Source organism: Pseudophryne corroboree, chromosome 1 (assembly GCF_028390025.1).
Source record: "Pseudophryne corroboree isolate aPseCor3 chromosome 1, aPseCor3.hap2, whole genome shotgun sequence".
NCBI classification, from domain to species: Eukaryota; Metazoa; Chordata; class Amphibia; order Anura; family Myobatrachidae; genus Pseudophryne; species Pseudophryne corroboree.
The window spans coordinates 1,146,157,535-1,146,170,815 of record NC_086444.1 but is presented as its reverse complement, the minus strand read 5'-3'; the positions used below and the strand labels follow the sequence as shown (position 1 = coordinate 1,146,170,815).

Genomic DNA, 13,281 nt, shown 5'->3' with positions numbered 1-13,281 from the left:
GACCTGAGATGGGAAGGATGCTGTGAGGCACAGTGAAGAGTAGGTCAGGCTGAGAGGCAGAGAGAAGAATAGGTCAGGCTGAGAGAGAAGGAGGAGCAGGCTGAAGAGTGCAGAGTGAATGGGGGCCGGCTGGGAGGCCCAGAGTGAAGGGGGGAGCAGGCTGGGAGGCCCAGAGTGAAGGGGGGAGCAGGCTGGGAGGCCCAGAGTGAAGGGGGGAGCAGGCTGGGAGGCCCAGAGTGAAGGGGGGAGCAGGCTGGGAGGCCCAGAGTGAAGGGGGGAGCAGGCTGGGAGGCCCAGAGTGAAGGGGGGAGCAGGCTGGGAGGCCCAGAGGCACAGAGTGAAGAGGGGGGCAGGCTGAGAGGCACAGAGTGAAGAGGGGGGCAGGCTGGGAGGAACAGAGAGAAGGAGGAAGCAGGCTGGGAGGCCCAGAGTGAAGGAGGAAGCAGGCTGGGAGGCCCAGAGTGAAGGAGGAAGCAGGCTGGGAGGCCCAGAGTGAAGGGGGGAGCAGGCTGGGAGGCCCAGAGTGAAGGGGGGAGCAGGCTGGGAGGCCCAGAGTGAAGGGGGGAGCAGGCTGGGAGGCCCAGAGTGAAGGGGGGAGCAGGCTGGGAGGCCCAGAGTGAAGGGGGGGGGGGGGCAGGCTGGGAGGAACAGAGTGAAGGAGGAAGCAGGCTGGGAGGCACAGAGTGAAGGAGGAAGCAGGCTGGGAGGCACAGAGTGAAGGAGGAAGCAGGCTGGGAGGCACAGAGTGAAGGAGGAAGCAGGCTGGGAGGCATAGAGTGAAGGGGGGAGCAGGCTGGGAGGCCCAGAGTGAAGGGGGGACAGGCTGGGAGGAACAGAGTGAAGGAGGAAGCAGGCTGGGAGGCACAGAGTGAAGGAGGAAGCAGGCTGGGAGGCACAGAGTGAAGGAGGAAGCAGGCTGGGAGGCACAGAGTGAAGGAGGAAGCAGGCTGGGAGGCACAGAGTGAAGGAGGAAACAGGCTGTGAGGCACAGAGTGAAGGGGGGAGCAAGCTGTGAGGCACAGAGTGAAGGGGGAGCAGGCTGGGAGGCACAGAGTGAAGGAGGAAACAGGCTGTGAGGCACAGAGTGAAGGGGGGAGCAAGCTGTGAGGCACAGAGTGAAGGGGGAGCAGGCTGGGAGGCACAGAGTGAAGGGGGAGCAGGCTGGGAGGCACAGAGTGAAGGGGGAGCAGGCTGGGAGGCACAGAGTGAAGGGGGAGCAGGCTGGGAGGCACAGAGTGAAGGGGGAGCAGGCTGAGAAGACACGGAGTGAAGGGGGGAGACTGGCTTGTTTCAGTATACTTTGTGGATCTGGATTGTTTCAGTGTTTCTCGTCCTCAGCGTGACATGTTCATACTCCTACAATCGTCATACTGAAGGCAGGCGCGCAAAAATGGGCCTACGGCGCGCACGTGATATCAGCTTTTTAACTTTACTACAAATATTTTTAGGCTCTTTGCCTCTGACTGGTTGGCCACCCTTGGTCTAGACCATTCCACGGTACTTCCTTCTGCTGGCAGGCTGTGCCAGTGTGCGAAACCAGTCACTGCTGCTGCTGCCACATTTCCACTGTGCGAGGTGACGGTTGTAACAGTGCCAACTGGCCCTTAGGGGGGGAGCAGATGTTGGATTAGGGTTCTAGGTGTTGTCTTGGGCTCTTTCCTGTCTCTGGATTTGTTTTTCATATCACCACTTCCTATTGGGGTTGTTTAACTGCAGCTGTCTTATCATTCTCCCCCTCATTTTCTATGTCTGGGAAGTACAGTACATCCAAGGCTAGGGGGGCCCATTTATCAAAAAAGATTTGTTGTTTTTTCCCCCGAACCCCCGTATTCAAGGGTTAGCCGCAAATATTTAGTATCCCTCAAATGTTTGTGGGAGGAACTTCAGCAGTTATCTCCGATACCTGCTGCGTTCCCTCCATTCCCGCCGGCAGCCACATCCCCCATAGGTTTCTATGTGGGATGTGATGCTGGCAGATGTATCAATTTCCGGAATGGGCTAAACACGCATTGCAATCCCTCCTCGGCAGAGAGCTCCTTCGGAATCCACACCGGAAAAGCCGCTGTACAAGTGTGGTCAGCAGGACTGCGCATGTGCATTTGTGCTGCTTCCACACTGAGCGCATTGCAGGGATGGGCTCCGAGTCCTGCGGGTGCTCTATAATATATGGCACTGGTACAATCGTATATTGTCCAGATCGCACTGAATATGCGATTAATGATAAATGGGCCCCAAAACCTGGAGTGACTATCAAAAAATTAAAAATTCCCCATATACAGGTATCACTCCATAATGCCTTGCGTCCAGCCCAGGGTGTGGATGCTTTGTGCTGCAAGCCCTAAGGAGCTGAGCAGCGCTTCGTGACCTCTTCCAAGGGAGGCACAAGGAGCCGCGGTATTACTTCCGCCATGGAATCATCCCTTCTACCTCCACCTCGGATGATGGCGTGACATGGCCAGTGCAGGGTCTGACTTAAGGTGGATACACACTAGGCGATGTGCTCCGTGATCAACATTGCCTAGTATTTCCAATCCCGGACCGGGAGGGGAAACACTATGATATCACAAATGGATTCGGTATGATATCCCGGTGGTCAGGAGACCGACTCCGGGATTCCATCGGTGAGCGCAGTGTGTCCCCTTTAGTCGCCACAGGGTTATATTCCACCTCAGGTAATGGTGTGGACCCCCACCCGAGTGGTGATTTCAGCCGGCGGTCGGAAGGAATCCCGACCGCCGGTATTTCACCGGGTGTCAGGATTCCGGCGTCTGTATCCTGACAGCCGGAAAATTGAATGCCTCCCCCCAAATTGATCTGCATGCACCGCTGAGACCGAGGGTCGATAACGAACCTCGGTGCCAAGCATTGCCCGGCAGCGGCATACACACCGAGTGGGAAAATTAACGATATAGTTCACAAGTGTGTACCCACCTTTACAGTAGGTGACCTTTTCTATAACGAGATTTCTGGCAACTACCACAACACCTGGGCTGAAGACAGGGCTCCTCCATGCGCTGACTGTCAGCCCCTAGAGCCAGTGGGCTAGATGCTTCATCGCTTGGATAGGTAAATGCAGGGCTTAAAGTGGTCCTGGAGAGGTGGGGGAACTCACCTCGCCCACGACCCCTCCTGCTTAGCATGCGCCACAGAAAGGGGTGTGGCCTCACAAGGAAGGGGCGTGGCCACACAAGTACCACCAATTCAAAATAATGCTTCACAGTAGCACAATCTTATTTACATTGCCCGCCCCACATACTAGTGCCCTTTACACACACAATGCCCACAATAGCAGAGCCACTTACACACACACAATGCCCACAGCAGTGCCCCCCTCCTAATTTTAGATTTGGTTCACAATATAGGAGTATATGTTGAACAATCTTTGCTCACCTCTCATACAGTATGTCTTCTATGTGTCCCTTCTGCTTTCTTGATTCCTTTGTCTGACACTCTCATGTGTCCATATCTTCATCCTAGGCAGTGCCGTAACCAGACATTTTAGCGTTGTGTGCAAGAAACAGCATTGCCCCCCCCCCATATTTAAAAGAGGACCAGTGACTAAAATACAGGGGGAAGGGGCGTGGCCACACAATAATACCAATTCATATTACGCTGCACAGTAATCTCCATTATTCAAATTATGCCGCACAGTAGCACCACTTACATTACACCAGGTAGAGCTCCTATCATGCGTTACGCCAGGTAGAGCTCCCTTTTACACATTATGCCAGGTAGAGGACCCTTTTACACAGTATGGCAGCCAGAACCCCATTTTACACAGTACGGCAGGCAGAGTCCCCCTTTTACACAGTAAGAGAGACAGCCCCCTTTTACACAGTATGACAGACAGAGCCCCCTTTTACACAGTATGACAGACAGAGCCCCCTTTTACACAGTATGACAGACAGAGCCCCCTTTTACACAGTATGACAGACAGAGCCTCATTTTCCACAGTACGGCAGATAGAGCCCCCTCCAGGGGCAACGCAGGATTTTATGAGGGGTTTTCCAGAGAGAGAGAGATATATAGAGATGTAGAGATTATATATATATATATATATATATATATATATATATATACAAACAAATCTAGAAAACCACAGCACTCGCCACCCCAGAAGCGGGGTGCAGTGTCTGCACTCACCACTCATAGGGTGGGGTGCATGCAGCCCATGGCCACCTACCCAAATACATACAAAATAGAGAATTCAGCACTCGCCATAGCAAGCTCACTTGTCCTCACTACATCAATAAATAAATGATGGGGGTTTAGTTAGTGGATTGGCCAATGCACGGAAGCCTGCATACCGATTTTTAAGGTACCCCACCTTCATGCAGGTCCTACACTATCACAAAGCTTAAAGAATTAAAACCTGGCAACTGTATCATATATAATATAACTGCAAATATGCCCACTAGGTTTAATGTATGCCTGCCACATATCTAGTGGCTTTTAAAAGGCATACTAGTCACCTGACACAGCGAGTGCTGTGGTTTTCTATATTTGTTTGTATACTATGGGGTTAATCTTTGGTTAACTCTTATTAACCATGGTCACAGGCCTTTTCATGCACCCCTGTGTAATCTTAATTGTTCCAAACCTGTGTCAGCTGCTCCTTAGCTGCTCCTTAGTAATTTATCGGCTGTGTCAGGTGACTAGTATGCCAGACGCCCAGGGGTGTGCCACGGTTAGGATAGGGCCTCGGACCATCACTCACTTGCAGACAGTGGTCCGGTGGAGGTGGGAAGGGCATTACAGCCCGCGGGTCACTAAGCTGTGGGGTGTGGTGGACTTTAAGATGCTGCGCTGGCAGGGAGATGGGGAGTGGGTACGGGCATTACTGCACACCGCTCAGAGGGAGATGGGGAGTGGGTACGGGCATTACTGCATGCTGCTTAGCCTCACAATAAACTCCGGCGGCTGCGGGGGGGATCGGGCGTTATAGCCCGCGGCTCACACTCTGGCGGCTGTGGGGAAGATTGGGCACTGTAACCTCCCTGGTGGAGAGGGGGGAGAGAGGGCACTTTGAATCTGATGTCGATTGTGCGCCATTCACTGCTCCTGGACCGCCAGCTAATGAGAAGCTGCCACTTGGCAGCTTCTCATTGGCAGGTGATTCGGGAGCCGTGATTGGCTCGCTGCAGATTTTAAAAAAGCCTCCCCTTCTTTTGATTGGTGCTGCAGCCGGTCCGCGAGCCAGGATTGGCTGGCGGCCGCTGACACCTTGATAATGTAGGAGGGACCTGATACTGTGGCCGGGCGGAGTTCCGCCTGCAATTAGAGGTGACGGACGCACTTCCTGCTTCTCCTCATTACCGAGGTAAAGCAGGAAGGGACATCAACAAGATGTATTAACATCTTGTCTGCTGAAGCGCGCTGCCCTCTCCGGCTATGTCCTCCTGAGCTCACAGAGCGTCAGCTCAGAGGCGACGCGCTGAGTCTCCTTCTTGGCTCTCGTGCGCATGTGCGGGATATCGCTACTCATGCGAGATCCCCTGTGCAGTCCAGAGCCGGCACCCGCCCCATAGCCAGGCACAGCTCTGTCCCTGCTGTGGAGAACATGACATCAACGCCATGCAGCTGTTGAAATCGACAGCTGCAGGTGTCAGAACGGTCAGCATCATTGCCCAAGCATCTTTTAGATAGCAGCGCCAATAAGGATGCGCCCGTCACTGCAGTGGCGGAACTAGCGAGCGGTGGGCCCAGGTGTGACAAAATGCTTTGGGCCTCCCCTCATCCCGTCCAAGTCCACCCCTGGAGAGGATCTGGTGAGGGGGACCTGCTCAGGACCAGGAAAATGGATACCTAGTAACAGTGCCGTAACTAGACATTTTAGCTCTGTATGCAAGAAATGGCATCTGAGCCCCCCCCTCTATGCAAAGCAGGTGCAAAAAATATAGGGGCGTGGCTTCATGGGGAAGGGGTGTGGCCACAAAATAATACCAATTCATATAACTGTGCACAGTAGTCTCCATTATTCAAATTACGCCGCACAGATTCCCCTTTTTTACACATTACGGCAGACAGCGTCCCCTTTTTACACATTACGGCAGCTTCCCCTTTTTACACATTACGGCAGATTCCCCTTTTTACACATTACGGCAGACAGTGTCCCCTTTTTACACATTATAGCAGGCAGTCCCCCTTTTTACACATTACGGCAGAGTCCACCTTTTACACATTACGGCAGATAACGTGCCTTTTTTTACACATTACGGCAGACTGCGTCCCCTTTTTTACACAATACGGCAGACAGCGTCCCCTTTTTTACACATTACGGCAGACAGCGTCCCCTTTTTTACACATTACGGCAGACAGCGTCCCCTATATTACACAGCACGGCAGACAGCGTCCCCTTTTTACACATTACAGCAGACAGCGTCCCTGCTGCTCCTCTCCTTGGCGGTGGCCTCCGTTACAGTTGACTGCGGCATGTAATGAGTTTGACTCATTACATGCCGCACTGGCTTTGGGCCCCTTGACAGTGGCGGGCCCCAGTGCAAGGCACCACTTGCACTGGCAGTAGTTCCGCCACTGTGCCCGCACCACAGCTATCATACATGGGGGTCAAGCGGTAGAGCGCTGATACTGCTTCTCCCCCATAACCACTGTTCATACATTTACCCCAGAGAGTGATAAAATGGAGAAAGTACCAGCCAATCAGCTTCTGCCATGTCACAGCCTCTGCTGATTCTTTATCTTTCTCCATTTCATCACTCTGAGCGGCCTAATTGTTTCACTTTTTATATTCGGTTTCTTCTTTTGACTGAGCGACGCCGGCACCCCTGCTGCTCTCCCTGCTCCCCAGCCAGGCGGCCGGAGCGCTGACTGACTGTATCCCAGCGCGCCCATCAGCAGCACACAGCCCACCGGGCGAGTCGGGGAGCAGGCAGAGCGGCTCTCGGCATACAGCGGCTGTTACCGCCCGTGTGTGGAAACCGCCGCCGCGTCATCTCCGCACCCCGACTGGAACACCAGAGTGCTATTGGTAATGGGGCACTAGCAGGCATGGCGGCCATTTCCCTGGGGGAAGGTCTCTTTACCAGACGGGGCGGGAGGAGGATCGCATTCCCCAACAGCTCCTCCTCCAACACTTGGCGCGTCCACGGCTCCAGGTTTCCCGCCACAGGGCTTCCCCTGCCCCTCTCTCCTCCTCTCCGGAGACGCCGGGCTGCCATGTTATAGCGCCACTGCCTTGCACTGAATAGAAGGCATATCGGGTTCCTGCCTCCTCTATACCGCGCACCGGGTGCAGGCTGCACACACTGTCTCCCCAGTAGGGTTTGGTTGTCGAGCAATTTGTGCCCATGTCTTTGGCTGTGAATGTGTTACATGAGTGCATGTTACCTCTGTTCCTGTAATCCTGTCAGTATCTCTTCTCTTGTTCTGTCAGTATCTTTATTGGTTTTGACAAACTATTTCCTCTATTTGAAAAACGCTACACGCTGATTTAAAACACTCTCCAGCGTTCTATTGCAGTTACTGCACAACTGTAGCACTTCTTTGTGGGACTCTGCACATTCCCTGCCTCCCCCACTACACACACATCATCCAGCTGGTAATATTAGTGTTTACAGGGGTACCCTTTGGTTTTTATTGCTATGTCTTTCAAGGGCCGTGAAGCTAAAGTCCCCAGGAAGGGGGATGCTGCTGTGCTGCACACTTTGTCCTGCAAAACCTGCAGCAAGGTTATTTCTGCTCCAGCTGAGGACCATGATGGCATATGTCAGGTTTGCTTCACAGAGGTGCAGCGTGAGGTTTCTAATGCCACGGGTTCCCACTTGGAACCGGCATGGGTATCTAAACTTACGAAGTCTATGATACAATTAGCTAGTCAGTTGGCAGCTTTCCGGCCTCCACCTTCCGTACAGCCACTTTCTGGTGGGGGTCAGCTAATGTTAGTGCACCCAAGGGGTTCACAGCCTACCAGTGCAGATCCGGCCCGTGTTCAGGGCTGCATGCAGGCACATTCCTCTCAACAGCATATGCTGGAACACCCGTCTAGGGGGGAGTCTACCAGACGGGATAGTTACACTCCCCTTCAATCTGGCTATGCGAGTTTGTTAGAACACTCCTCAGATCTAGGGGAAGCTATGTCTGTTACTTCTGATGTGGAATCTTTTTCCAGCCTGGATGAAGACCTGTGTCAAGTGGATGTAGATGCTTTAGTTAAAGCTGTCGGGTCCGTACTCCAAATTAAAGACTCAGACACAGCACCTCCTGCACAGGGTCCGCTTTTTAAGCGTAAAAAGAGAGTGGCGCCTGTTTTTCCTTCCTTTACACATACAGGCGATCTGGATGAAGCCTGGTCACATCCTAGTAAATGCTTTTCAGTCCCCAAGCGCATTTTGAAATTTTATCCCATTCCTTCTGCAGACATGTTAAAGTGGGAAACTCCACCTCTGGTAGATTGGCATATTGTCCATTTGGGCAAACCCATGGCTCTACCTAATCCGAGCTCGGCAACTCTTGTTGATCCTACCGACAGGAAAGTGGAGAATTTACTTAAGTCTATTTATGCCAATGCGGGTGCAGCCATACGTCCTGCACTAGCGTCGGTATTGGTTGCTAAAGCTTTGGCCCTTTGGGTGGACTATAGACAAGGATCTCCGCAAAGGTACCCACAGAACAAAATTGCTGTCAAAAGTATTTCTGATTCGTAAGGCCAGTGTTTATCTTCGTGAAGCGGCCAAAGATTCAGCCATTTTTTCCTCTAGAGTCTCTGCTACATCTGTGGCCGCCAGGCGGGTCCTCTGGCTACGTACCTGGCAGGCAGACTCCTATTCAAAGAATGCATTAGAGTCTCTCCCTTTCTCAGGTAATTTCTTATTTGGTCCAGAGCTTGATAAGTTGTTGGCATCAAACACAGATATTTTGCCATTTGCGGCTCCTAAGTCGAGGGGCTTTTGCCCACAAGGCAAGACCAAGGGTCAGTCTTATTCCAGGTCACAGGGTTCTTCTGCTAAAGGTGCCAAATCTCGAGTTCGCCAGTCCTGGTGGACATGCCGCTCGGGCCCCAAATGTGCTGACTAGCCTGCCACATGATATGGCGGGCCCCCACCTGGGACCATCCAGCATGGGTGGCCGTCTTCTGCTTTTCCGGTGCCTGGTTAAAGACTACTTCAGACCTGTGGGTAAGGTTCATCGTTTCCAGGGGATACTCACCTGCCTGGAACAGCCTCCAACCCATTTTTTTCATAGGCCTTCCTTTCAATCCTGGAAAAGCAGAAGCCTTGCAGACTTCCATTAAGTCTCTTCTGGTCACCCACGCGATCGTCCCAGTTTCACCTTCTCGCAGCACAGGTTTTTACACCAATCTTTTTTTGGTGTGGAAACCTGACTGTTCCTTCCACCCTATTCTCAAACTAAAATCCATCAATCTGTGTCCCCAGGTTTCCCAAATTTTGAATAGAGTCCCTTCGCTCTATCTAACATTGGCAACAGAGGATTATATGGCCTCGTTGGACATCCAGGAGGTGTATTCCCATCTGGTACCAATGTGAGAGGTTCCACAGGTTTGCGGTCAGGGCGGTTCACGATCCGTTTTCGAGTCTTGCCATTTGTACTTTCCACAGCACCATGGGTATTTACAAAAGTGATGGCAGTGTATCTCGGACGCAAAGGGATCCACATACTCCCCTATTTGAGCTTCTTGCTTATCCTGGCACAATCTTCGGATGTTCTTCAGGAACACCATCGGCTCACCGTAGATATCCTCCAATCCCATGGATAGCTGATTAATTGGTCTCCGTCTAAAAAGATGCTTCACTTGGGGGGCCTTGCTGAACTCAAGTTCAGGGGGTGTTTCTCACCAAAGACAAACTAACGGCTTTACATGACAAACGTTAGGCTTTCTTATGTCATCACAGGTGTTAATTTATGCCTGCTTAAACATCTTGTATCCACCTTGGACGTGGTGGAGTTTGCCAAGTTTCATTTCAGGCATCTAACTGGAGATTTTGTCCTGGTGGAACTACTCCCAACTACACCTCTGGTCTCAAACAATTCTATCTCTGTAGGTGGGTAACTCTTTATTGTGGTGACTCTATCCCCCAAACTTGGACAAGGGCCATCCCTTCTGGATCCAGGACTGGGTCCTTCTCATCACCTATGCAAGCTTTCGGGGCTGGGGGGTGGTGACCTGTAAACACTTTTTTCAGGGTTGCTGGATGGAGTGGGAGGCGGTTCTCACAATCAACATATTGGTGCTCTGGGTGATTTACAGAACACAAGTTCCTCTTTCTACATAGGCCGGTCAAGGTTCTGTCCAATAACGCCACGATAAACGCTTATATAAACAATCATGACGGAACCAGAAGCAGGGGTAGCTATGAGAGAATTAAGTCACATCCTCAGGTGGACTTAGCTGCACCTTCAAGCACTGTTGACAGTTCATACATCTGGCGCCCAAAACTGGGAGGCAAACTTTCTGAGCTGCCAGGATGTGCACTACGGAGACTCTTCTGGTGAACCCTCTGACCGTTCCGTGGATGTTTTCTTTACATCTTCCGTCCAATATCCAATATTTGACGGGTTCTCGGTAATCTGAAGATGCAGGGTCGTACCACCAATCTGCCGCTTTGGATTGCCCACATCCGGCCTGGTTCACGTTTCTTCTGAGTCTCTCCATAGACTCCCCGAGGCGTATTCTGAGGCCGGACCTTCTGTCTCTGTCATGTGGACTCCCCCCCGGGATTTGTCATTACCGTAGGCCAGGTTTGTCTTGGGCCCTACGCCTTTTTTTCTATTCAGCGTCTATTTGTTCCTTCGGTGGCTTCATGGGACTTGTCGTTGGTCCTTAGGACTCTTCGTTCAGCTTACTTTTAACACTGAATCTTTGGTGGCTCACCCTGAAGACTGTTTCCCTGCTTACCATAGCCTCGACCCGTAGAGTCTCAGACTTGAGCATGTTATACCATTGCTCTCCTTTTTCTTGTTTTCGACTATAATAGGGCTGTCTTTCGGACACGTCTCAGATACCTACCAAAAGTAGTCCTCCGTTTTCATATCAGCCATTGTTGTCCCTGCCTTTCAGACTCTTCCCTTGAACAGACATTGTTGGATGTTGTTCGTGATCTCCGGATTTACATCTCCAGAACTCAGGACATCAGGTAGTTTGATTATCTGTTGGTCCTCTGACTTCCACAAGCGTGGTTGGCCGGTTACAGAACGAACCTTAGCTCGCTCGCTTCGTTTCACTATTGGACATGCTTATTTGTTGATGGTCCAGCCGGCCTGTCCTCAGCGTGGCACCTCTGCGGAGCAGCTGTGTAAAGTGGCCACGTGGTCCTCTGCTCATATGTTCATCAAGTTCTAGCGTTTTGACACTTTTGCCTCGACTCATGTTAATGTTGGGTGTAGGGTCTTGAGTGCAGCACATTTAGCATTCTCTTCCTTAAGGTAACAGTTTTATGATGTCACAGCGTCATCCCAGTGTTCCCTATGGATGAATGGTGAAAAGGAGTCTCTTGTCCTTTTCTGTCAAAGCCTTTTTTCAGAATCCATGATCCATAGGGAACAAAGGGCGCCCACCCTACTGGGGGGGGGGGGGGGGGTTACATGCTTCAGTTTTTCCTCTCAGCTATGGTTTTTATGCTTTGTGTGTGCCAGTCTTCCTTCTCCGTCTCCCTGTCCTTGAGCTTGTTAATGTAACTGGCTTTAGTGTGGGCAGGGTATAGGAGAGAGTGAGCCTGTGTTCCTGGGAAAGGAACGTTTAATTGTTTGGTGCCCAAGTTCCCAGCTCCACTCTATAACCAGGGTCATCACAGTGTCCCTCATGGATTCTGAGAAAAGTATTTGACAGGTATGGACAAAAAAACTCCTTTTTAGTGTTTTATGTCTTATTATCAATTATTTTACAAACATATGCAACCTCGGGATACCTCATAATTAGCTTTAAATACAACTGTTGTAGAAGGAAAGGTTGGTACATGTATTGTAAGATCAAATCTAATATGACACACTTCTTCATAAATACATTGTTTGTTCCTATACAGCCATCACATAAAGTGTATTCCCCCCCCCCCAAATTTGTGCATAATTACTTGGTCCCATATTATTAATTGGGATGCCTAACAAATAACAGTTTGCTGTCATGGTTACTAGCTTCTACCTAAAGCGACGTCGGCTTTTTCCCTTTTTGACTTTATTTCATCCTATGATGGGAATCAGACCATGTTGGTATAGAGCTTTCAATAGCACTTTTAACACAAAGTGTGATCCTCTTGTATACCCATCTTGTAGGGAACTAGTATTTCTTAGCGTACCCAAAGGAAGGGGTGCTTTCGGGTTCCATATGGCTTCACAGGGAGACAATTGGGTGTAGGTGGTGGTAAAGGACTGGGCTCCAAACAGTTAATCTTTTAGGCATCCCAAGATGCTCTGGTCCTATACCCCGCCTCCACACTCAGGCTCTTCAGTTTTGCTTTGGTGCCGACAGGAGCCAGTCGCTCCATTTAACAGTGGGAATACTTCTAAACAGCCCCATGCTTTTATTTGAGGTTTTATATATTTCTCCAACGTCCTAGTGGATGCTGGGAACTCCGTAAGGACCATGGGGAACAGACGGGCTTCGCAGGAGACTGGGCACTCTAAAGAAAGATTTAGTACTACCTGGTGTGCACTGGCTCCTCCCTCCATGCCCCTCCTCCAGTTAGAATCTGTGCCCGGCCAGAGCTGGGTGCTTTTAGTGAGCTCTCCTGAGCTTGCGAATAAGAAAGTAATTTAGTTAGGTTTTTTATTTTCAGAGAGCTTCTGCTGGCAACAGACTCTCTGCTACGAGGGACAGAGGGGAGAGAAGCAAACCTACTAACTGCGGCTAGGTTGCGCTTCTTAGGCTACTGGACACCATTAGCTCCAGAGGGTTCGAACACAGGATCTTAACCTTGGTCGTCCGGAGCCGCGCCGCCGTCCCCCTTGCAGAGTCAGAAGACAGAAGACGGCAGAAGCGGAGAAGACATCGAAATCGGCGGCAGAAGACTCCTGTCTTCACATGAGGTAGCGCACAGCACTGCAGCTGTGCGCCATTGCGCCCACACTACCCACACACTCCGGTCACTGTAGGGTGCAGGGCGCGGGGGGGGCGCCCTGGGCAGCAATCAGGATACCTCTTGGCAAAAAGACACATATATACAGCCGGGCACTGTATATATGTACGAGCCCCCGCCATTTTATTTACACAGACCCGGGACAGAAGCCCGCCGCTGAGGGGGCGGGGCCTTCTTCCTCAGCACTAACCAGCGCCATTTTCTCTCCACAGCTCCGCTGAGAGGAAGCTCCCCA

At 51.3% G+C, this 13,281-nt stretch overlaps 1 protein-coding gene across 4 annotated transcripts in view; it reads left to right on the top strand.

Moving 5' to 3' along the window:
* The window catches only part of HTT (huntingtin), a 517,727-nt gene that overhangs the window by 183,684 nt on the left and 320,762 nt on the right, over positions 1–13,281 (top strand). The window lies entirely within an intron of this gene.